The following is a 24,759-nucleotide window of genomic DNA, read 5'->3' as shown; positions in this document are numbered from 1 at the left end:
TTTGTTGTGATGCGCAAGGTGAACAACTTGTTTTGGAGAGCCTGTTAAGACAAAATCATCTTTTCGGCCAGAGATTTTTGTAATACTGCAGGAAAAGTTACTTTTATGCGTTCATGGTATTAAAAAATAAAGATGAGTATGTTGGCCTGGACATTAAAGATTAAACCTGGACAGCATGCCACAAAGCCGATTAATGTTTAGGCTGTATCAGATTTATTCAACTTCTGACATGCAGTATGTTTCAAAGCCCACCATGGGATCTGATACGAACGAGCGAGTCCTACAGTGTAAGGTCTAGATGTATAAAATTGATGCACTGATTTTTGACTGTTTAAACTCTACACAGGCTGATAAAACTTTTCCCTCATGGCCGTCGGCATCTTCAAACTTTGAGAACTTTGTACTCCGAATTAAAAATGAGATGGACATTGAAGTTAAAATATTGAAATAAGTCTTAGAACATGTTTTAACAGTTAGGGTAAAACTAAAGGCCAGAGTGAAGGCCAAAGGATAAACCTTAACATGATCAATGGCAGGTAAAACAAAGTCATGCTGTTAATGTAATAGAAGCATGATGGGTGCGATTGTTTCTCAGTAGCTTACCATAAAAACTAACTGCTGCTTTGCTCAGACTTAATTGTATCCCCTTAAAGTCTACATTTTAGGCTGGATTGTGAGTTACTCATCTTCAAAGAAAGAGGTCTCACCTAATCTTGTGTGATACAGATTGCTTGATGTCCTTTTGTTTCTGCAGTGGCATGGACTATAGATGGTGTAGTTTGAGCACAATCTAATCCAATGAGAGGAGGAGGTTATAAAGGAGGACCTAAATATGACAGTTATACGTTTCCAATCCCATGTATCAAGCCACTGCAGAAAAGGAGACTGGGGGCAAAAAATGCTGAACCCTAGGTCCACTAAAATGATTTACAGATCTTTCCTCTTCCATCTTTCCTAGGATAATCATCACTGCACCTGGCAAACTTCATGTTTATATTCTTTCGCTTAAATATCAGTTTTCCTTGCAAAAGCCTGTTGCTATTTTAGTCATCCAACCAGGCTGCACATTTCATTTGAGCCAAGTACAGTAAGAGGTTTTTGGTACAGCATTGCCTCCATTTGCAAACTCCCTTTGTTGTTGTTCAACACCTCAATTTCACAGCTTTGGGTCAATGCAGGATTATTCAAAACCATTCTGTACAAAACTTATTTTACAAATAGGAAATTCTTTCCCCTAGCAAAACCCAGATTTTTGTTGGCCACTTTTTTATAACTATGGGTCATTATTTTAAGCATTTGCAAATCATACCACATTTAAGAAATAAATAGGAATAAGAATTCTGTAAACATTGCTATAAAGTAAGATTTATAGCAAATCTTTGAGTCTCCAAAAGGCTGCTGCCATTTTTTCCCCCCGATCGTTTTTAATGTAGCTGTAATAAATAAACTTCATTCTTTAAAAGCAGGAGGTTCATGAGTTTTTGTGGTTGCTACATTAGCACTGATTGCGGCCCATCGATCTGGGAGAATTTGCCGAGACCTTTCCAAAACCTTTCGAGTCTTTATTTGTGCAACTACAAAAGGTTTAAGACAGTTGTCAGTTTAACATGGAGTGCAGATCCAGGCACATTTATCTCAAAAGCGTGCCGAAAGCCAAGAGATCCATATCTTACTGCACAGGTCTCAGAAAGCATGTTAAAAAAGTTAGATGGCAAAATAAAATAAAAAAAGCTAAAACAAGTACTGCTAAGTACTAGTACAGTATGATTGGTTAGCAGGAAGGACACTCCTTTTAAAATGAATGTAGCAGCAAATCGTAGATCTTGACTGAATTATAGAACTATACCCTTTAATCAGATAACCACTGGATCAAGCCAGCTTACAGAATGTTAGTATGATATCAGGAAAATATGTACTGGCGATACTATTGCTGACAAATGCAATATTGCATATTAATTCTGATTATCCTAAATTTCCTGTTTAATTTCATAAAGTTGCCACCACTGTGCATTACCATTGCCAGTGCGATCATGACTTTACATCTGCAGAATGGCATTTCTTAAACATAAAATCCAGGAACTTCTGATTCACTAGCTTGAATGAGAAGCCTTTATTTCAAATTTTATTTAAAGTCCACTGCAATTTACTTTTTTTTGTTTTTTTTAAATAAACATAGATACCATTTCCTCCATGACAGGATTATCTTCACCAGGATCTGTATCCAATTGAATAAGGAAAATAACTTTGTAGAAAAGGATTAATCCATCCTACACAAAAGACTGCACAGCATTATTCAGATTGATGCTTAGCAGCACTTTCTAAAATGCAGGTGAATCTGCTTTAATCCATTTAGTCTGGTTAAGAAAAATGCTTTTTACATGTAATATGAGTAAAAAGATTGATGGTGCAATCTTGTTAATCCAGGCTATTTTAGTAGCAACAAGCAGTAAAACTTGGGAAAACCCATGTCTCTACCCATGCTTTACACAGAGTAGAGGCTCCTACATTTTGTGCACGATGGGTTATGTTAACAGAACAAAATGGCTGCTGGAACACCAGGGAAGGTGGTGATACCTCCACAGCTTGTCACAACGGAAATGCATTTAACATAGGCATTTATGTTGAATGTCAAAATACCTTGATTCAAACCCAGAAACCTCTTTACTGCAAGACAACAGTGCTACACACTAGTGTTAATTTTAGCAGCCATTTTTAAATTTAGTTTTAGTCTTAGTCCAGTTTCAGCATCGCTTGTTAGTTTTTATCACATTTAGTCGACATCATCCCATTTTTATTTAGTCTAGTTTTAGTCGACTATAAGTCGAGCATTTTAGTCTTTATTTTAGTCCAAGAAAACATAATTTTATTAGTTTAGTTTTAGTCAACAAAAACAGTCAACATTTTAGTCTAGTTTTAGTCAGGACATAATTTTAACCTTTTACTTTTTTGTCAGCAGATAATATTTAACATTTCCTAAAATTATTTCACATTTCAACATTTTCTCTCATCTTTTTGATAAACCCCCCCCCCCCCCACTATTTTAAGGAACACATGCAGACATGGAAGATGTTCTGACAATATTTGCATATTTATTTTGAACATTGTTAAGGTTTAAAGACACAAACACAAATGCTTGCATTAAAACAAATAAAATACACCTGACAAAGGAAACAAATAAATAAAATAAAGTGTTTTATGAACTTAACACAAGTGCTGGCTCTTTAAAGCTAGTTCACATAGAATAATAAAATAAATAGATGGAAATAAATAGATTTGAGATCAATGATGTGAAAAAAACTCCAACTGATACAACCAAAGTGCTTTCCTGCCAGCTAGTTCACATGGTTTATAAAGGTACAGTATTTATGTGAAACAAGGCATAGCTTGCTGGTCCTGAGAGTCAGCTTTGTATTTAGTGTGGGCAATTAAGGAAGCTTGTATAGCTGGCCTGTCATTGTTTCTGGGTGGTTGTTGGTGGTCGGTGTATCTTCAATCTGGAACAGAAATTAATACAATGTCAGGATAGATGCACAGCATAACAGGAATTCCAAGTGTATAAGTAGCATATAGGTCTCTTTTTTTCCTTAACAACAACTAAGTCTCTGTAAAAACTACATTTGACAATCCATTTCAAACTCATACAAACAACCTACCGTAACTATCATTTTATGCAGGAATAAATTGCAGACATTTTTATGTGTGCATGCATTTTGGTTGTATTAATATTGATTAATATTGATGTTTGCATCCAAATCCCTGCAGTGGTTCCGCTAGCAATGGCTATTTTGTGTATGAAAATCTAGGTTAAAGTTGTTCTGAATTATGTGTGGCATATTATTTTTATTTTCTTATCCTGATACACACTGTCAAAGACCGATAGTTTCAGTTGGTTTTAGCATTTAGCATACATGTGTAGCTGCCGAGGTGTTTTGTGTTAACTATAGTTCACTTGCTGCTCCTAGTTTACCTAAAGCGTCTGTCTGCTTTAATCAAACTTGCAATGTAATGCTGCGTTCACACCGGGGGCAGCAAAAGCAGCAAAATCGCGTCTGCTGCTTCATTTTTGCTGCTTGTACCAGTTAGTTCTGACGCGCGGCTGAAGCAGCTTTGCTGCTCTGCCTGCGCGGTCCAAAAGTGGCTCTGACGCGCGTTGGGCGGAGCTTCACTATCCTTTCTCTGCCTTGCAGCTATATTTGCTGTGATCAGTGGGAATAAAGTAGTTTTAATATGTTTTTAAGTGAGAAAATACACCTGAAAACTTCATCAGTGCAGTCAGTTCATCCAGATTACAATCCTGCCTCCCAATATTATTTCTGTCGGAGCCGCTCAGACCCCCACATACCGGCGGTGCGCCGACAGAAGGAATCCATTCATCAGCAGCCTCTGGCGGGTCGCCTCCTCGCGGTTCACCGCGGCAGCTGGTAGGTGTTTTTCATCTAAATAATCCGATCTGCAGGCACCAGAATAATAAAAGCGAACATATTCCGCCGGCAGATGTATATATTTTAAGTTAATTATGCGTTAATAAACTGTTTAAGAGGAGTAATCAGAGCGGTCTGTGTCATCAGCGCTGTGTCTCTCCCAGCCAGCTCCCAGATCAGCTTCTCTGATTGGTTGACGCGGCGCGTCGAGCAGCAAAAATTCAATTTTTCCATCTCGAGGAGCAACACGTTTGCGGCGCATCACGCGCGTCAGATGCCAAAACGCGCCCGACGCGCTGCTTCAGCTATTCAGACGCGCTGCGCTTGCTGCTTGAAACGCGCCGCGGGACCTTTAGCTGCGCCTTGACGCGCGTCAACCATTGACTTTATATGTAAACTCGCTGCTTTTGTCGCGCCAGCTGCCCCCGGTGTGAACGCAGCATAACATATCTAAGTTCTATCAACAAGTGGCTACGGTCGCTACGTGCTAACAAGCTAACGTAACATAGCCAGCCTGGATACTAAATGCTAAAAGTTAGCCAACATCAGTTAGTTTATCATTAGGACATTATAGCCGTTGATTTAATGTTACATTATAAACAACCACCACCAATCTTTCTGTTAACTTACCGTAATGTCTTTGTGTTGTACTGCGACGTGTCTCTTCAGGTTGTGTTTTTTCCAGCTACCATGTGGCCACATTCCTTCCCTTCGACTAAAATCAAGCATTTGGTTTTGTTCTCCACTTCAATGAAGTGAAAATGTGTCCATATATCACGTCTCCTCTTTCTCCCGAGCCCCAGAGTAGGCTACTCTGTGCCGCCCGCTCCAGGTTTGAAAGTGGGTGCGTGGGAGCTGACGAGGAGGAGGCGGAGCAGGAGATAGGATTTGAAAAAACCATAAAATAATATGTAATTTTCGTCTCGTCTTTGTTCGTGAACTAAAATGTCCATAGATTTTAGTCCAGTCTTTATTTACCAAACTGCATTTTCGTCTCGTCTTTATTAGTCAACGAAAAATATTTCTGATTTACTCCCAGTTATTGTTTATTAGTGGGGATTTTCGTCTCGTCTCGTCTAGTTTTCGTTGGGGGAAAAATGTGCGTTGACGAAAATATTTTCGTTTAGTTTTCGTTAACGAAATTAACACTACTACACACTGCACCAACGCTATGTTCTCACTTATGGTTTGAATTTTCAAAAGTCATCCAGAAAATTACTATAAGTCACTGAAAGTGGTCCTACAAGATATTAAAGGGTTGCCCATAGACAGCATTTCAATTCTGGCTTTACCCCTTTTTATAAATGTTGAAATGATGTTAATGGGTACATTTTGGGTCAATCTCTTGAATTTGAATAAGATTATAATTTGGATAAGTCCTGATAGTTTAACATTGGCTAAAACTCCAGCAATTGGAAAAAATGCATTTTCTTTTCACAGTGACTGAAACCATGTGTGCAACTGTCTCATAAGAAATGATCAGCCTGATATCCCAGCAGCCAACTAGGCTGAATGACAGACAATACACAGATACATTATGGCTTCCTTTACATCCGTCTGAGATTTCCTCTTTCATTTCACCCCATTATATTCCGCTCACAGCTCTATGACTAACAGGCTGATGAATCATTTGAATGCATGCACCGGAGCTTGCCACTCGGTGCTTGTTAGCACGTGGGAGTGACAAGCCAACTATGTTGACAAGACAAATACAACCTGTGATTGGCTGGGTCAAAGAGACAAAATTCAAGCACCCACTTAAAAGCTTCAGTGGGTCGAATCTGCAGTATGTTCTGCGAAGTGAAAGAGGACTTGACAAATCCCTGCTGGTTCAGAGACGCACAATTAAATCAGAAAACAAACTGACATCTTTATTGGTCTCAGAAGGTGCAGCTTTAGCAGGTTCATCGTAGGATGCCAGCAAAATTTCACGGGTCAGGTTGAGACCGGTGATAGTTTACCATGGCTTTCAACACTGTAGATTCTGGTTACAGCTTTGATTAAAAATTGCCATTTAATCAGTTTATACCAATTTGAGCAGAGAAAACCTTTGTATAATTCAAGTAAGGCCTTAGTTATAGCGGGAGCAGGGATTTTTCAAAGAGCAATGGCCGGATACAAGCCCACCAAGAGAAGCCCCTGTACGGGTTGAGGAACTGTACAATCCTCCAGGAACACTTTAAAAGGAACACTAGCATGCATGTTAGCCAAAATTTGCATCTGATCACTCGATAAACAGAAGCAAGGCTGCCGTACATAGAAACTGCTTGGCTCCCTTAGCCCCATCAGCAGGCAACCATAGTCAAATGTCCTGCCAAAGGACAGCTGAGATTCAAACTGTGTAAGCATTTGGATACAGGATGAACTTCAGCATCCAACACCACTGATGAGGTCAAAATTAATTTTTCTTTTAAATGCTAATATTAAACAGTTTAAAAGTCAGTAAAAAATTTAATTTACAAACATTCAATTCATCCCAATGAACTTCCAAGAGCTCTACTGCAAGAGAATGGACTCTGCACAACACCAATAGACTGATTAATATAGTCGTGTCTGATCATAGTTACAGAGGTCAGACACACCTGGATTAAACAGATCATCTAGCAGGAAAAAGGCAAACAAGTTGCCTTAAATTCAGGAAGTACTGGAGTTGTGCATAGAGTCCATTGTTGCTGTACCAGAGATAAACATGAACCTGAAGTTCTTCAGTGCCTTAAAACCAAGTTTCAAATACAAACCAAGAGCAGCAAAACGTCCTAATTATATCCAGGGTTTTAACAGACAACACAGTAAAATTGCTTTTAACAGATGAATGGAGTGCACAGATTTAAACAATGAGTTGGATTCGCCCATGGGTAGACCTGCTGTGCTCTTCACAGGCCCAATAAACATCAGTTTCTTTCACATGTCGCTAAGGGACAGCAGCTGATATTTCCCACCGATGAGGAGTGATTCACGGCTTGGTGACTCATTGGAATGCAGGCAGTGAAGCTTAGCACTGCTTGTGTGGACAAACATTTATCGATCGAAACGAACACTCATGCATCTTATTTTGGGCTTCACTGCATTCCGCGTACAATACGTCACAATAATTCAGTGTTCAGTCATTTTTTTCTGACCAATGTAAAACCGATTTCTTGAAGACCATGTAGAGTCAGCGCTATTTGATGACCATGGCACAGTATCTGAATGCACTTTGGCTTCAGGGTCAGGAAACGTCTGATCTTCAGGTCACAAAGCCCTCCAAACTGCAACTATTCCCTGATGAAGATATGTCCCAGGGCCAGGACATGAGTCGTTTTGATATTTAATCCTACCTTTTTTCCCCCCCAATCTTTGATGTGATTTTAGGCCTCAGGATCCCAAAGCCTGTGAATAAGACATTAAACGGAAGCCAAGAGGGATTACCCGATGAAATGTATGGAAATTACATTTTAATTTATCACGTGGGATATGGTAATTTATGCAAATTGGAGATTTAATTCATTCTAGACTTCAGTTTATCTGGTTTCTGTCCTTTATGTGCAGTCTGATGAAGCGCCTCCATTTAGAGGTTAATTTGTATTTATTGCAGACATGTTTTTTTGTAGCCATTTGATTCATAGGTGGTTATATTTTCCAAACAAGCCACAGCCATCTGGACACCAACAAATCATGAATTTTGATAATGACTAAACTTTTTTGTGAAAAAACCAGATACTAGAAAACTTAAATGCAAGGAGAAACTTTCCATTTGTGGTTTGAAGATTAAAAAAAAGAAGAGGATTTTTGGGGCCCATGATTGACAGGGCCCCAGTGAAGCCCCCCAATACAAAATAATTACACTGTCTAACAAACCTACAAACTTTTTATTTACAATGTATTAAGAAACATCTGTTAATTCTCTCTACAGATTCTAAACGCCCATCTTATGCTTGAGCCGTATAAGTGTTCTCTACTTTTAGGTAATTAATCTTTATATTACTTTCTGTTCAATAATTTAAAGGGCTATATGGATTTTCAAAACAGAGCAGCACTTGCCAATAAAAAGGTGGCTTCTTGTTGCACCGTTTCAAGGCGCCTCTATGACAGACTAACTGTACAACCACTTAGTCAAGGGAGTAAAGGTGAAGCTGTGTCTAGAAATCTACTGCTAACCACAACACTGCGATTTCCAGCTAATTGAAGGTGATCTGAGCTTTTTATTCAATAAATGCACCAGGTCACACCAACAGCAACACTCCAAGGTTAAAGGCATTGTGGAGGATTTTCACAACTTTTTTAAAATGCACATGCACAACCCTGTACCCGCTCCAAAGAGAACGCTCCGTGCATGCTTCCTTTTAAAGTTGCTGTTCTCATAGCTCATACCAGCTTACTGTGTCCGAATGTCCTGTCTAAACCCTAAATCCCCCAATCACTATAAAGAGCAGGGACTATATGGTGGACTTTATAGCAAACTCAGTTTACTTACAGTTCGGACAGATGATCACTGCTTTCTGCTCTCCATTGGTCACATAACTCTACTGTACGTCGCCTGTGCCACTTTTGTTATTAGTCGCCACTGTCTGGTAGTGACAGCAGGCTGCTGTGACAGCAAATCCCATGCTTTGCAAGGAGAACTCTCCACAAAGCATTCTGGGATATATCTGCCTCTTCTGGGGCCTTTCTTTTCTCCTCGTAAACTTCGTAGACATATTTTCTCCAATGACCATCGGCCATTTTTAAAGAAACTCTGTCTGAAACCCAAGTTCCACATAGATGTATCTCAGTCATTGAAGCTCACCTTTCTCACAAAGTGTGCATGCGCAGACAAAGAAATTATCCACCTGGAAATAAAAGGTCATCCTCTATACCTTTAAGTTGCCAAATAGACAAAAATAAAACTAAAGAGGTCATCTCAGAATCAGTGTAATAAGACATGAAGAAATGGGCTGCACAATTTAGAGATTAATAAAAAAGAACTTCTTTCCAGAATAAAAAGTATTCACTTTGTAAATTACCCTGGGTAAATAAACGGTAGCTGCTGCCATAAGAAACCATCTCAAATAACTGTATGCCTCAGGTAAATCTTCTGATAACGGTATAGGTAATTCTTATGGTTTGATCAAACTTGTGCTAATTTGATACATTTCACTGTAAATGCACCTATTAAGCTCACAATAGTCAATGTAATTTTTTCTCCCACAAGAACTTAAAAAAAAAATAAAAAAGAAACCAGCGGTTAGAAAATGCTAATATACCTGCCTGGCTACTAAGCTTCAACTGCTTCCTCATAATAAAGCTCAAACATTCTTTGAAAGTTGGCCCAAGATGTTAATAGGATAATTATCTGTCATTTTTCTCTTTTCATGGCACTATTATAAATTATTTTCCACCTTTGATTTTAAACATACACATCCTCTCTTCATGAAAAAAGCCTTCATTTTTGTGCCATAAAATTGTCCCCCTGGAGTCAGGAACCAAACATAAACAAGCATGCAAAAACATTCTTATTCATGTGCTTACCTCTCAATCACTCACTGTACGCTCTGTTGCACAATTATAATCACCTTAAAATTATTTCATGACGAGCTTAAAAAGCCAAACAAAACTCCTGTGGGTGCACGCACACAAATACTCTATTCATACTCCGCCACATCAGAACTACACAACCCAGTCTGCTGCTTGTGTAGCTCTGCACTTCTGGACGAAAGCTGAATTTTTACATACAATTCATACTGTAACTTACCGCCTTGAATATCTTTTGTTCCAGTCAAGCGTGTCAACTGAACTGTGCAGCATTTGTCAAAGATCATTGAATGCATACAGAAAAGACAAAAACAAAAAACAGCATGTTGACAAAGGAGGGGTTGTTTAGTTCACTGCTACATCTGTTTTCGCATGGCACCTAAAGTAACATGAAGAACCTGGATTATTGAGCGGATTAAGATGAAACTGGAGACAAAAATCCATAAAATATAACAACATCTATGAAGAGAGCCAGGGTAGAGGAGGACAAACTGTAGAAGAGATGACAAAAATGGCTGATAAATTTCACATGCCAAGAGGAGTGTCAAAAAAAGGCTTTGCAAAACTCAAGTGGGCAAAAGTGATAAATGCTGATGTGGCAGCAAAATCTTAACTTCTGCAGATAAAATATAAAGCTAACAGAGCTGCAGATGCCAGCCACTTAATCAACATTTAACAAGCAAAATGAGAAAGAAAGATAAAGGGCAGGAAGAAAGAATTACTGCAGGAGATCAAAGAAATTGAGACTAAACTGGAGAAATTAATGAGAAATAGTGCATTACCCTGCATGAAGACCAGCGGCTTAACAGTAATGTAATGCATTAATGCAAGAAAATTCTACATATTCAACATATACAGGTGCTGGTCATAAAATTAGAATATCATGAAAAAGTAGATTGATTTCAGTAATTCCATTTAAAAAGTGAAACTTGTATATTATATTCATACATTACATACAAACTCATATATTTCAGATGTTTATTTTGTTTAATTTTGATGATTACAAATGACAAATGAAAATCTCAAATTCATCATATCAGAAAATTAGAATATTGTGAAAAGGTTCAAAATTGATGGCCCCTGGTGCCACACTCTAATCAGCTAATTAACTCAAACCACCTGCAAAAGCCTTTAAATGGTCTTTCAGTCTAGTTCTATAGGCTACACAATCATGGGGAAGACTGCTGACTTGACAGTTGTCCAAAAGACGACCATCGACACCTTGCACAAGGAGGGCAAGACACAAAAGGTCATCGCTAAAGAGGCTGGCTGTTCACAGAGCTCAGTGTCCAAGCACATTAATAGAGAGGCGAAGGGAAGGAAAAGATGTGGTCGAAAAAAGTGTACAAGCAAGAGAGATAACCGCACCCTGGAGAGGATTGTGAAACAAAACCCCTTCAAAAATGTGGGGGAGATTCACAAAGAGTGGACTGCAGCTGGAGTGAGTGCTTCAAGAACCACCACACACAGACGTATGAAAGACATGGGTTTCTGCTGTCGCATTCCTTGTGTCAAGCCACTCTTGAACCACAGACAGCGTCAGAAGCGTCTTGCCTGGGCTAAAGAGAAACAGGACTGGACTGCTGGTGAGTGGTCCAAAGTCATGTTCTCTGATGAAAGTAAATTTTGCATTTCCTTTGGAAATCAAGGTCCCAGAGTCTGGAGGAAAAGAAGAGAGGCACTTCATCCACGTTGCTTGAAGTCCAGTGTAAAGTTTCCACAGTCAGTGATGGTTTGGGGTGCCATGTCATCTGCTGGTGTTGGTCCATTGTGTTTTCTGAGGTCCAGGGTCAACGCAGCCACATACCAGGAAGTTTTAGAGCACTTCATGCTTCCTGCAGCTGACCAACTTTTTGGAGATGCAGATTTCATTTTCCAACAGGACTTGGCACCTGCACACAGTGCCAAAGCTACCAGTACCTGGTTGAAGGACCATGGTATCCCTGTTCTTAATTGGCCAGCAAACTCTCCTGACCTTAACCCCATAGAAAATCTATGGGGTATTGTGAAGAAGAAGATGCAATACACCAGACCCAACAATTCAGAAGAGCTAAAAGCCACTATTAGAGCAACCTGGGCTATCATAACACCTGAGCAGTGCCACAGACTGATCGACTCCATGCCACGCCGCATTGCTGCAGTAATACAGGCCAAAGGAGGCCCAACTAAATACTGAGTGCTGTACATGCTCATACTTTTCATGTTCATACTTTTCAGTTGGCCAACATTTCTATAAATCCTTTGTTTTTATTGGTCTTCAGTAATATTCTAATTTTCTGATATGATGAATTAGAGATTTTCATTTGTTGTCATTTGTAATCATCAAAATTAAACAAAATAAACATCTGAAATATATGAGTTTGTATGTAATGTATGAATATAATATACAAGTTTCACTTTTTAAATGGAATTACTGAAATCAATCTATTTTTTCATGATATTCTAATTTTATGACCAGCACCTGTACATATATCGTACCAATGCAGACCTCAATATTCTTTCAGCAGCTCCAAGTGGAAACTCTGCTTAAATTTACCTCATTTTACCTTTTTCATAACTTGTTTGTCAGACCCTCTGTCAATTAACCTGAAGTATTGTTCCTGTCATTCTTAATCTGCATCCGTTACGTCTTTCAGTCCAAGATGGCGAGGGATAATTTAACAGGAATTGGCTAACCAAACAGTTTAGCAACCAGGTGCTGCACAAATATTTTCATTAAAAACCTGATATCAGCACATGCTCATGCATTAACATCGAGCCATGAAAGAAAAATGTCAATTTTTCTCAAGCACATAGAATCAAGTGCAATAAAAGTCCAACATTTTTCCCAATAAAGCTACACACTGCATTGCAAACATCTTCATTCTCTGGCTTCTGCCTAAAGAAATTCAGCCAGCTGGAGCAGGACTGCCATAGATCCCCACATCTCTCACAACAGAACCCAAGATACAGATCATTGAGGTTACATTACATTTTACAAGGTTTAGATTCTATATTGATCACTCCAGCCTTTTCGGTGGAGGTCATATGCTTAAGTAAGTTTGCCAACAATAAAAAAGGGTAGAGAGTTTGTAGAAAGTAACATTTTTGTAAATGTATTTGATGCAAAGGGAAATGCAAATAAAATTGTGTTCACAAATTTGGTTGAAAATATTGCAACTCTAATTTTGGGACAAATCGTTCAGCCCTACATTTAGCAAATTTGCACACTTAACAGTAGTGAGAAATTCAACATCCATCCTTTGCCTGCTTTGTGCGAAAACTTTCAAGGTTGTTAGGTGACAGCTTATACTAAGTGAGGGGCGGTGAGAGTTGAAGACTCCAACTGTCAGAATTTATAGGCTAACCCTCCTGGACTCATCGTCATGGCCTTCAAAGGACAGAAGTCCAGGTAGACTGAGTCCTTCAGAAAACCCAGCCGCCGGATTTAAACAGCCCAAAAGAACCAGAGATTAGACCTTATTCTGACTCACCTTAGAGCAAGACCTCTGTAAAAATACAACATTTAGAAAAGTAGATTCTAATATGAACCATTCAAACTGTCTATAACATTGAATTTAAAGGTATAGTGGGGGATTTTCAAACATTTTTTAAAAAGATCCCCACTCCCAAAAAAAATGCGGGTGCGAGAGCATGCACAAGCCCATTTCTCCGCTGTGATGGAATGGTCGCTCTAACCCCTAAATTCCTCAAGCACTATATAGAGTGGGTACTATATAATGGACTTCTAGCAAACTCAGCTAACTGACCATTCGGACAGATGATCACTAGTTTTGCTCCCTAATGGTCACGTAACTCCTCCACTGTGCAGTGCCTGCGCCATCTTTGTTATTAATCGCCACTGTTGGGTGGCGACAACAGGCCACTGACAGCAAATCCCATAATTCTTTGCGAGCAGAGCTCTCCGCACAAAGCAAAAGGGAGATATATCTGCCTCTTCTGAGGCCTCTTCTCATACAATTCGTAGACACTTTTCTGCCTTTTTCACAGAACCATAGTGAGAAAGGTGAGCTTCTATGACTGCCTGAAACCGTAGCTCACCACAGATATGCGCTTGAACATGCGCATACACAGAAAAAGAAAGCTAACTGGGAAATGAGCACGTACTGTAGGATTTCTTTTGTAATCACCAGAATGATTGACAATTGGGACAACTTATTTAGATTATACACCCGGAAATAAAAGATCGTCCTCCATATATTCAATTGCTACATTTTTTTTTTACCTCAATGCCCTTGCAGTATTAGCCTCTACTGGCTCCTGCCTAAAGGCATGTATACACTGCAAGTTTTTTTTCCCTTTTTCAGGTCGATTCTTCAGTGATGAGAGAATATTTGGGATTGGACCGAGTTTCAGCTTAATTGTGCATCCTGCGTCGTGTAGTATAAAGGGGTAACGAGGGGCAATTGGCCTCCTTCAACCACATCCTGATCAAGAATCGTAAGGTCAGGACAAAATCAACCATGTTTGAAATTCAGTTGGCCTTTGTGAGGCGTTAATGGGCAAAACCTGCTGTTGAAGCAGAGCTAGGAGCATCTATAGGCTGATTTAGCTGAACCTCAAGCATTGCGCATGTGAAAACAAGGGAGTTCTTGTTCTTCCAGATTGAAGAGTCCGTCCAGCGCAATCTCTCGGCGGGGAGTCCAACGTGTTGTTTTTGGACGTTACAATGTGACGTCTGCGGTTGAGTGCAACGATTGAAGATATTGTACATTGTGTCCTTGCCTTAACATTGACCCAAAAATTAAACACAATTTCTATAAAGTTTTTGCGAAGAGTTGTAGCACATTAGTACTTTCAAATTTTCTCAACTTTTTTCAAAAAGCCCTTTTGCCAAACCCCCCCCAACAACTTTGATTCAAGAGACATTTCCTTTCTTTGTTGCTTTGTCCACAAAGGACTCACAATTTACTTTGCCATCTTCATTTTGATGCACACAGCCCAGCATGAGCCCAGGGGAATAATTACGCCACTTTAGAATCTAAAGGACTCCTGACCAGCAATCTACCAATTGTCCAATGTCCCATACCGAATCAGGCTTGCACACACTCACACTGGCTTAGGTCACAATCAAACATTGAGAGACACACACTGAACATAAAAGGAAAGATCATTTACAGACAGATTGCAGACAAATTGAACCTTGAGAAGTTCAAAGGCAGAGCTGGAGCTGAATGCAGAGGCTGGCTCTCCATTTTGCCAACACTTAAAGCTTAAGCACACAGACAATTTGCTTTTCAGAGTAAAATAATGTACATCTTGTATTCATCTCACATTATGTCAGCAGCAAATACAGCAAACATTTGACTGCTTTTTTAAAGTGGGAATTTGTTGAAGGAAGAAGGCTAAGCATGTAATAACATTGTATGGGGAGTCCATCATGTAGGAATAGAATGTCATTCATAATTCATCTGAACAGAAATGTTACTCAAGGCTTTTATGCATAAATACAAGGAAAATGCCATTGTTTTTAATATTCCATATACTAGGAAGTCTTTGGAAAGAAAAAAAACTTTAGAAGATCAAAAAAAGATCTCTGAAGTCATGTGTGTGAGCTTCATGGAAAAAGACTAAAGTGATTTTGTCCTGTGATTTCTTCATTTTGTGGCCATCAGAGAATGCATCTTATAAGCTGGGGACCCACTGTTTGCTGCCAGCAGGGTTGCTAAGCAACAGACAGCAGAACAGGTATGAATTACTACTACAGTGATTTACACAGTCCAAAAAGACACATGCTTTCTGTATTTGAGTCAGATGGCGGCTGTTTGTAGTGATACCATAAGTGGACTAAGTGCCTTAAAAAGTATGTGTCGGTCTGGTTGTTTGGGGAGAAAAACTACGGTCTGTTACAAGACAACCAAAGGTGTTGGGTGTGAATAAACCCGTAAAGGAACCACAAGCCCAAACTGAGGCGAGGACATACAGTTGCTTAGTTTTAATTCATTTAGCATGGCCACCTATTTCACTGCTGCCCTTTGTGAGAATAAAGTTTAACTGATGAGGAAAGCTTTTCTTTTACAATTAGATATAGCAGCATATTTATTCTGCTTCTAAGCCTACTGTAATAAACTAAAATATTTTATCTACCCATACATTTAGTGTTCATTACCTTAGTTTGTAAAGGTTGTAAAAAAATAAATAAAAACTGGCAAACGTCTTTCGGCACCCTTGGAGTAAAGTTTATTAGCTAGATGACTGCATCACTCTTAGTTAAATGCTAATCCACTTTAGGGCTGAAAAAAAAATCGGAAATAATTGATCAATGAAATAATCAACTAATTTAGCAATCGATAAATTGTTTTTGAGCTGACAGAGCAACACACTTAGAGCAGTAATTATACCAAAACTATAAAAACAATATTTTGCATGCAAGAAAAAAATATATTTTTCGTCTGTCAATATGCTCCATCCAGAACTCAAGCGGAAAAGTTAGTTTCACATGGTTTAATTTAATAGAAAATCTTTAAGGGACCAGTGGCTATCAGATTATTAATCTATTCATTCAAAAAATAATCTAACATTAGTGTCAGCCCTAATCCACATGTAAGAATGCTAACAAGAAGTGAAGAGTGATTGTTTCTAGATACATAGTTTCTGACATTACATCAATTGGTATTTGGGTGAATTATAGGCAAGTTGGGCTATCCTCTATAGCTCAGATCTGTCTGCAGTTCCGATCCGATAAATCAAAGCATTTGCATCAAAGCATATTTCTCCCACCTTTTTTCTTAAGACTGGATCAAATTTAAAATTATAACTTTTGATAGTTAAAATTTGGGCTGCATTCAATACTGCAACTGTCTTTGTCACTATGAGATCTAAATTAAAAGTAGCAATGCTCTAATGCAAATGTCAGCCTTCTATGTTCAGTAAAAATGAACACAATTGTGAGCTACAAACCTGAACATGGTTTAAAGGTTTTAAAAATGACAAAAAATATATATTTCCTTTAAAGTTACAAGGCTGAAAGGCATAAGAAGCATTGACAAGTTTGATGGTTTAACAGTTTCCAGTAAAAAAAAAATACAATCCTTGTGAAGCTACCAGCCCTTCACAAAACCTTGAAATGTGAGTTTTAACAGTGAGAAGGTGGTAAGGAAGAGCCTCCAAAATAGCCTCTGTAAAAGGGCAGCAGGAACTAGATGAGGATGTAAATGTCAATCCTTAATAAAGATACTTCCTTGAGTAGTATGTCAAATATATTAATAAACCTAAAGTATAGAAGACTTGGCTGGATTTAAAATCCAGTTTAATAGCTACCTGTACGTAGTTTGAGGAAAAGGAAAATTAAATTTCATCTGACAAAGTCTTACCATCCAAGCATGGACTTCAGTTTTTCCATTCTGTTTTAAATCCCTTTAGAGGAGATGAGACTTCATCTCATGTCAGATTTTATCCATCTCTCCATATTGTAATACTATGGGAGAAGAAATTTTCTTTTCCATCGACCTCACTTTGCACTTCTCAGTCTAAAGGCAGCAATGACAGGAGTTTCTACAGCCCATGATGTTCTGTAGTATAAATTAACTAGATGCAGCACTCTCAGGAACTTCCTACATGCTGCAACAGCTGTATAAAGCCACCATTAGAAAAAGATTATACACAGATGCCAAAAAGGAAGCAAGAGCCCTAGAACCCAGGTTGTAAGAACTGAATTTAATTACATTCTTAAAGCCCTGGGAGATGGAATGCTGCTTTTAGTTCTTATATAGTCCATTTACCTTGTGGTAAATCAATGTGGGGAATCACTTTACCATCACATGCCTTCTGTTAATTACGAGTGCTGATTTTTATCTAGCAGAGCACCTTCTAGATGAGGCTGAATGCAGGTCTCCTCTTAATGACACCCAGGCTTTTAGCTAGGAATGCGTATGGGAGTACATTGTACGCCGTATACTAAAAATATTAGGGCTGCAACTAACAATTATTTTAAAAATCGATGAATCGGCCGATTATTTTATTCCAAAATAAACATTTTGCTCATTAACTGTACTGTTGCAATATGAAAAATAAATGTTTGTGTTAAAACTACGTAAACTAACATGACGAATGTAGCTGTACATCCACAAAACATAGGGTACTTTGTTTCATAAAGCGCAAAAAAAGACAGGCATTTTTGTTTTTAAAAGCCCCTAAGGGGTTAAAACAATACGTCCCCCCATTTCATCAAATTAGGTTTTTTTTAGACTAGAAGAGATCTGACTTTTAAGACAGGAAAGTATAGCAGGTAAAGTTGCTACTTGAGAAAATACTGAACCGTAGAGATAAAAATAGCCCTGTGATTCAAATTATAAATTGTATTTGGAATAAAAATGAGAGAACTGCTAAAAAACACATCCTCCAAAGACAGATATTTACATGGGAATGTGGCATATAATTGACATATTACTGATCTTGCTGGATTTTATGCTTCCATAAATTGCAGGATCTTCTTTCCTTTATCTTTGCCAGAAGATTTAAACTTCAAGCCTAAACTACAAGCCTTGCCCTCATAATTTGCAAGTTAAATTTATAAAGGCTATTTTAATTATTGTGATCAATTTGCGCTGTAAATCCCGGCGCATGCGCGCTTCATTTGCAGTATGGACGCTGAAACATCCTGCGGCTCTGACTGCAGCGCTGAGAGGGATTCCTGCGGGAGAACAGGGTTGGGATGGGGGAGGCGCCTCACGGCAGCAGCTGCTGCTGCAGGACAAGAATAGGAACGATACATGCTTTCATGTAAGAGTCTCCAAAAGCCGCCAGTGACAGCGTAAAAAGTCGTCAGATTTGTCGCTAGTCGCTTTTTTTTTTTAAATAGTCGCTGGAGGGGTCTGAAAAGTCGCCAAATATAGCGACAAAGTCGCTGAGTTGGCAACACTGCGCACCTGCAGCGCTGGCTCGCTCTGCCATAATTTTTTTTTTCTTCCCCCGTTTCATTCAAGTGGCAGTGAGGACGGCGGCGGCGGATGACTCATTAATCGTGCGACACAACTAATCGATGATGAAATGCGTTGTCAACGCTTTTAAAAGTAGTTTATCGATTTTATCGATTCGTTGTTGCAGCCCTAAAAAATATTAGAAATTATACGCCCTGTTTTTGGGATGTATGGCTTTGGTACGCTGTAATTCTCCCCCAGAATATGGTGGAATATCTAATGTCCCTATGGGCAAATTTATTTGCACACAGCGCTGTTTAAGCTTGAAACCTTGAAAAGTTTACAAAAACTCATTGAATGCCTGATATCTATAGGATTATTTTAGAGGGTTTTTGTTCTTTTTTTGGGGGGGGTTACTAAATCTGTGGCAAATGTCAAACAAATGCCGCAATTTTTTTTCATGGTCTTTATTTCCAAAACATTGATAAAAGGATGTTTGTGGATGACAGTGCACTTATTTAGCCTTTTGGACATTTATAACTGGTATAGCTGCCTTTCAGTACAACACACCTGCTTGTGCAACACATCAGCTTAGATTTATAAAATGTACTAAGTTGCATGAACATTTGACAACTTTCAGAATGAGTTTCATTGGCAGCTGTATTCTTAGAGTAGATGACCAGAAATAAAAGCAGTCCAAACACTTTCTCCTCTGTTTGCTGCAGACTGTTTTTCAGTTTTTAATTATTCAACTTGAACATGTAGCAAGCAAGTTTCACCTTTAGCAGTAAGTTTAAGTAACATTTTCTGTTTAAATTGAATTAACCTATGAAACAATATTGTACCTAAAACTGATCTCATGTCTTCCTTATAAAATGTCCACCTCCAGTCAAGCACACATACTTCCCATAATCAGGACAATGGTAGTGTTGTAACAAAGACGAAATGGTGTTTAAGAGGCTACATTTCAAAAATGTCTTCTTCGGTTTCGAAAAACTGTCCATTTCGTCTTTGAGAATCTCTGTGCTTCAGTAGTGAAATCCTGCGTGACCAGGACAAACTGTAGCATTGGCAAGATTTAAATAAATGCTGGCATGAATGAGGAAAAATGGATCTCAAATACTTTTTAAATATGACTTTTTTCAGACAACCACTAGTCAGGAATCTATACATGCTGAGATTAGAGATCAAACAAATAAACAGTGTACCAATTTGTTGACAGCAGTAGCAGGTGTATGATCTTCTGAATGAAGAATAAAAATCTAATTTTGTCATGACATAATTCAATAACACCTTAGAACTTTCAGTGTCAAAGAACAAACAAATCTTATTTTCCAATTTCTGCAGTCAGCATTTATACATCTGGTGTTTCTGATATACAACCTTTCCAGCATGCTCCAATAATTGCTATCCTACTGATTCAACAACACAGTGAGAATTAAAGTGGTTTCATAAATCAAATCAAACTGACTAAAACAAACAGTGGCTTTAATGCAGAAAAAAAGAACTCCTAGATTACTACTCCAGAATCTAGCATCCATAATTATATGTTAGTTATGTAAATGTCTTATTTGCTTATAAAACTCAATATCCATCATTTTAATGGCTTTGGAGTGAGGATTGTTAGAATTCAGGTGTGGCGTTTGTGCCTTCAACATGTAACAAAAACAAAAGCTATTTTGTGAGTGTTTACAGACTGAAAAATGGAGGCAATCCAATAACATAATTCTTAGTTTCACTGGCCGAGAATCCAAACAATAACCAGTGCATGATGAGCTGTATAGTACAGAGATTCTTCAAAGAGCTTCATAAGCAACCAGGAGTAATTAATACATTAGTAGTTGGTTAAGAAACAACCGGGGGAAGAGTGCAGATGATGGTAAGAGGGGTGAAAAGGACAAGTTCATGACAGGACAAAGGAAAGCTGAGGCTTTAGTCAGAGATGAGGCAAAGAGCTGTAAGAGGTGAGAAATATGGGGAGGTGAATATCAGCGAAGGGGAGCGGTCTATGGGAATGACAGCCAGTCTTGGACGCACTGGAGACACTGACAGGTCTCTCAGAGCCCAGGAATGACGGACTGGAAGTGAGGGTAATCAAGCTATTCAGAAAAATGCTCAGAGACAAAAAGGTTGTAGAGTTGGCTTCAGTTGTGGAAAAGCAGATTAGAGATTCTCTCCCTATAGAAAAAAGGTGGAATAATATGACTTTGTTCTTACTTTTACACATCAAGTATCAAAGTAAGTTTAGAAGCCACATTACACATGTAAAGGTACTGAAGTTTGTTTAGAGACTGCTTTAAATCGCAACAAGGCGTGTCCTCATGTCACATAGTATGTTTCAATGAGTCCCAAAGTTAACACTCTGCAGGTATGTTCAGACCAGTGCAGCTTTTAACATAATGATTACTGTAACAAAGGAAATTAATTTTACTTAAAATGTTTTTGGGAGAAAAGAAACACTGCTTGCTTAAATATTGAATTCAAAAGTATTACAAATAAGTTAGATCCCACCTTACGCAACGTGAAGAGACAATTTTAATGTGCACATCCATAGATGAATTTGTCAGTTAAATAAATTCTAGTTTAAAAAGGTTCTGCTGGAACTGGGTACAGGAGGTCTGGTTGCTTCTAATCAAGATGACCTTTGGAGAAAGTATAGGAATAAAAGCAAAGTAAACATCCATTATGCATTTTATTTCAAATGTAGAGCAATAGTATTTCCACCTTAATTAATAGTGTTTTTATCCCATCATTATATTCTATATTCCTTTGTGACTTGGAAGGTCTTCAGCTTAGATTTTTCAACTCTGCAACTGACAACATTAACATGGGTAGCAAAAGGTAATCTTTAGGTTTTCAAGGTGAGATTGGAAAACTAAACACTTTGACAGGAGCATCTATAGAACCAAGGTTATTTCATGTTGAAAGAAAGAATAAGCAGTGAAATGTAAAATAAATTAAGGGCAGTACAGTCAAGAAGCTATTGAACAGTAGTTACTAAATATTGGAAGGAAATATGACTGAAGCACAATAATGAGCTAAATTACAAGATGCAAGCTTAGAACACTAAACTTGCAAAGCACATGAAAAACTCAGAGGTTGAACTAAAAAAGGTTGAAAGATGAGGAAGATCAGGCGTTCGTACTGCATAAAATTAGGAATGATTGATGAATAATGAAACAATGAGGAGGAAAGGAAATGATCAAAGACCGGAGAGGCGAACAGTAGAAGAGAAAAGATTTCCCCCCAAAAGAATATCACTGACAAGTCTGTTAGTCAGAGTGTTTCTACTATACAGAAGAATGAATGTCTAAAGCCACTGGAGACCGGGTGCAGCTGAGTGGAAACAAAGCTCTAAGAATAATGGACATAATGTAGGAATAAAACCCCAATGCAGATTTCAATTCTGTCACTTTCTCTCAGCTCTAATAGCCCTCTCTCTACTTCTATTGTAAGGCAACAAATTTCTGTCACAAAATGTAGATGGAGGCAAAAGGTTTCTTTTCCTTAGCTTGAGATAAAAAAAACCTTTTACAACAGCAGACCTGAGACCTTTGCCTCATGTTTAATGAACAAATTTAAGTGATGACCGCACAGCCACCAGGGAAAGTGACCATCCTAACCTCAGCAGATAAACTAGAAACTGGCTGCAAGAGTCTAACTTTTGCATAAAGCTCTCATTGGGCATTAATTGAGGCATGATTGGTAGCATTAATGTCTGATTTATGTTAATTTGATTTAGAAACTACTGACAAACATGAAACATTTCACTTTTGCTCACCATGACACTACAGCTGGATATATTGAAGCAAAAGCAAACCAATTTGTACATTAGCCAGGTCTGCTTTTCCTAACCTAGTATTAATTTTCAAAGCCTGCTTGAATATTTAAACAAAAAAGGACCAACCTAAACTCTGTTCCAATTCCCAGTCTTCACTGTTAAAACGTTAAACACATCACATCCAACAGAGGTAGTAGCAAGCTTATGACTAATGTAACCTAAAACAGTTTTGCTTCCCGTTTTGACCAGAAGGATGCATTTTATTTAAAGTGAATTATTTTTTAACAAATTAAATCTAAAATTAAATCACAGACTGCGTTTAAAGAAAATTATATTTTCCAATTTGATTTCTCATTTTAATCCCCTAAAGATTGATTAATTTAACCAAAGTTAGATTTTTTTTATATTAATTTTCTACTGTTCTTCCAGCTGCCATTACCTACTATAACTTTATAAAATTTCTGTTGAATGTTAGTGGAATACCATCATTATTTTAATATCTACACAGTGATTCAGGGCGCAGCTAAAAATACTTTGGTCCCATCATAAATTGGATTGCTCAGAGTGAAAAGTACATATTCTAAATCTTGAGAAACTCAAGAAACTTTAAAGCTAATGGGAATCTGTGTTTAAGATGTAGGGAGAAAAGTCCATCTTCATAGAGCCAAAAATATCAGAATTATAATTTATTAGATCCTCGTGTTTACAGTTTAAATTATTAGTTATAAAAGTTGACAATGCTCTACCCACACTAAATCAACAAAAGGTGGCAAAATGTATGACAACTGCAAGGCCAACATTGGTGCGCTCAACATTATTACAGAAATTTATTTTATCCAATCCAATGATCATTTGCTGATGTATTCCATCAATTACAAGTAGAGTTTAAAAACAAAACTAAAAATAAAGAAATTTCAGTTGTAATAAAACAGTCAGAAATCACTGTTTAAGTTATTCATTTCAGATAAGGACGCTTCACCTGGAAAATGTAGGCTAATAGATATCTAGTTGGAACGTTCCAATCCAATATTGATATCAGTTCGATGCAAGCCAAAAAAAGAATCTGACTACATCCACAAACTCCAATATAAGCAAACAGCCAATAGCCTGTTCGATTCAACATTATCCTGCAGCGCTTGTATCCCACACACGGAGCTAATGTGCTTTCTATAACAGCAGACATTACATTACTGGACTAGTGTGTTGCTAAACTTTTCATTAATATATGAAAACATGACGACAGAGATCTTTGCATGCACAAGTTAAGATTCTCTAAATTAATATTTTCTTTAATTCAATATTTTTATATATACGTTTAAAGCTGATGTCACCCATTGGTTAATAAATGGGTCTTTAAGAATACAAGTAATATTGTTTATGTTTGAGTAATATAACGTGATTAAAGCCTCTAACGCTCAAGAAAATTATTAGACAAAGTTCAGAGCTGCATATTGGTATCAAAAATTAATACGTTGTATCATGACAACCTTAATATATGATGTTGATATTCCTGTTATGGGTGCCACTTTTAGCAGGGCTTTGTAAGAAGATTACTTGCAGCACAAAATGTACCCAGATTTTGCAGCCTTTTGAGAGCTGCTTCCATCAACTAAACGCTCTAACTGCTTCAGCTCATCTACTCTGATGCAAGGTAGGCTTATAAATTAGATACAAATCTTTAAATGTACAAACATGTCAGGAACAACAAACATTCATGGTACGGTGATAAACTGGAGGCACTGCTCAGCTTTATCAGTTTGTGTTTTCGTCTTCAGCCTGAGACACATCTGTGTTCCTCGAGCCGAGCAAATCACACAGATCATCAGTAGAGCAGAGTGCTATTTATAACTTCCATTATGCTCTCTTCTTCAGCTTCCCCATTGTTTCTCACCCAGTTGGACCTCATGCTTCACCTTCTCTTTACACCAACTCCACCTGTGCAGGCCTTTCTTTTATTCCCAAATCATCTCCCTACAGACAATTTTCCCTTACACTCGTCACAATTTTCTCTGTTCGCATCATGTAAACCTTATTGCCATTTCTTTTATTTTTAGCCCGTTTCTGTTTGACACAATATGTTGAGTCTGTTCACAGCTCCCCACCTGCTCTGTCCCTTCCCCAGTTTCTGATTACAAATCTTGATATATTCTCAGAGTAGAAACCCTCCAACCTTGAAGCAACACACCTGTCAGGCTGAAAAAACGAACAC

General features: G+C 38.0%; 1 protein-coding gene across 2 annotated transcripts in view; it reads right to left on the bottom strand.

The window, feature by feature from the left end:
- pcxb (pyruvate carboxylase b) overlaps positions 1–24,759 on the bottom strand; it is a 383,732-nt gene that overhangs the window by 272,322 nt on the left and 86,651 nt on the right. The gene's annotated exons all lie outside the window — the stretch shown is intronic.

This window comes from Cyprinodon tularosa, unplaced genomic scaffold (genome assembly GCF_016077235.1).
Source record: "Cyprinodon tularosa strain WSP-4 unplaced genomic scaffold, ASM1607723v1 ctg93, whole genome shotgun sequence".
Classification (NCBI taxonomy): domain Eukaryota; kingdom Metazoa; phylum Chordata; class Actinopteri; order Cyprinodontiformes; family Cyprinodontidae; genus Cyprinodon; species Cyprinodon tularosa.
This window is presented reverse-complemented; position numbering and strand designations above follow the sequence as displayed.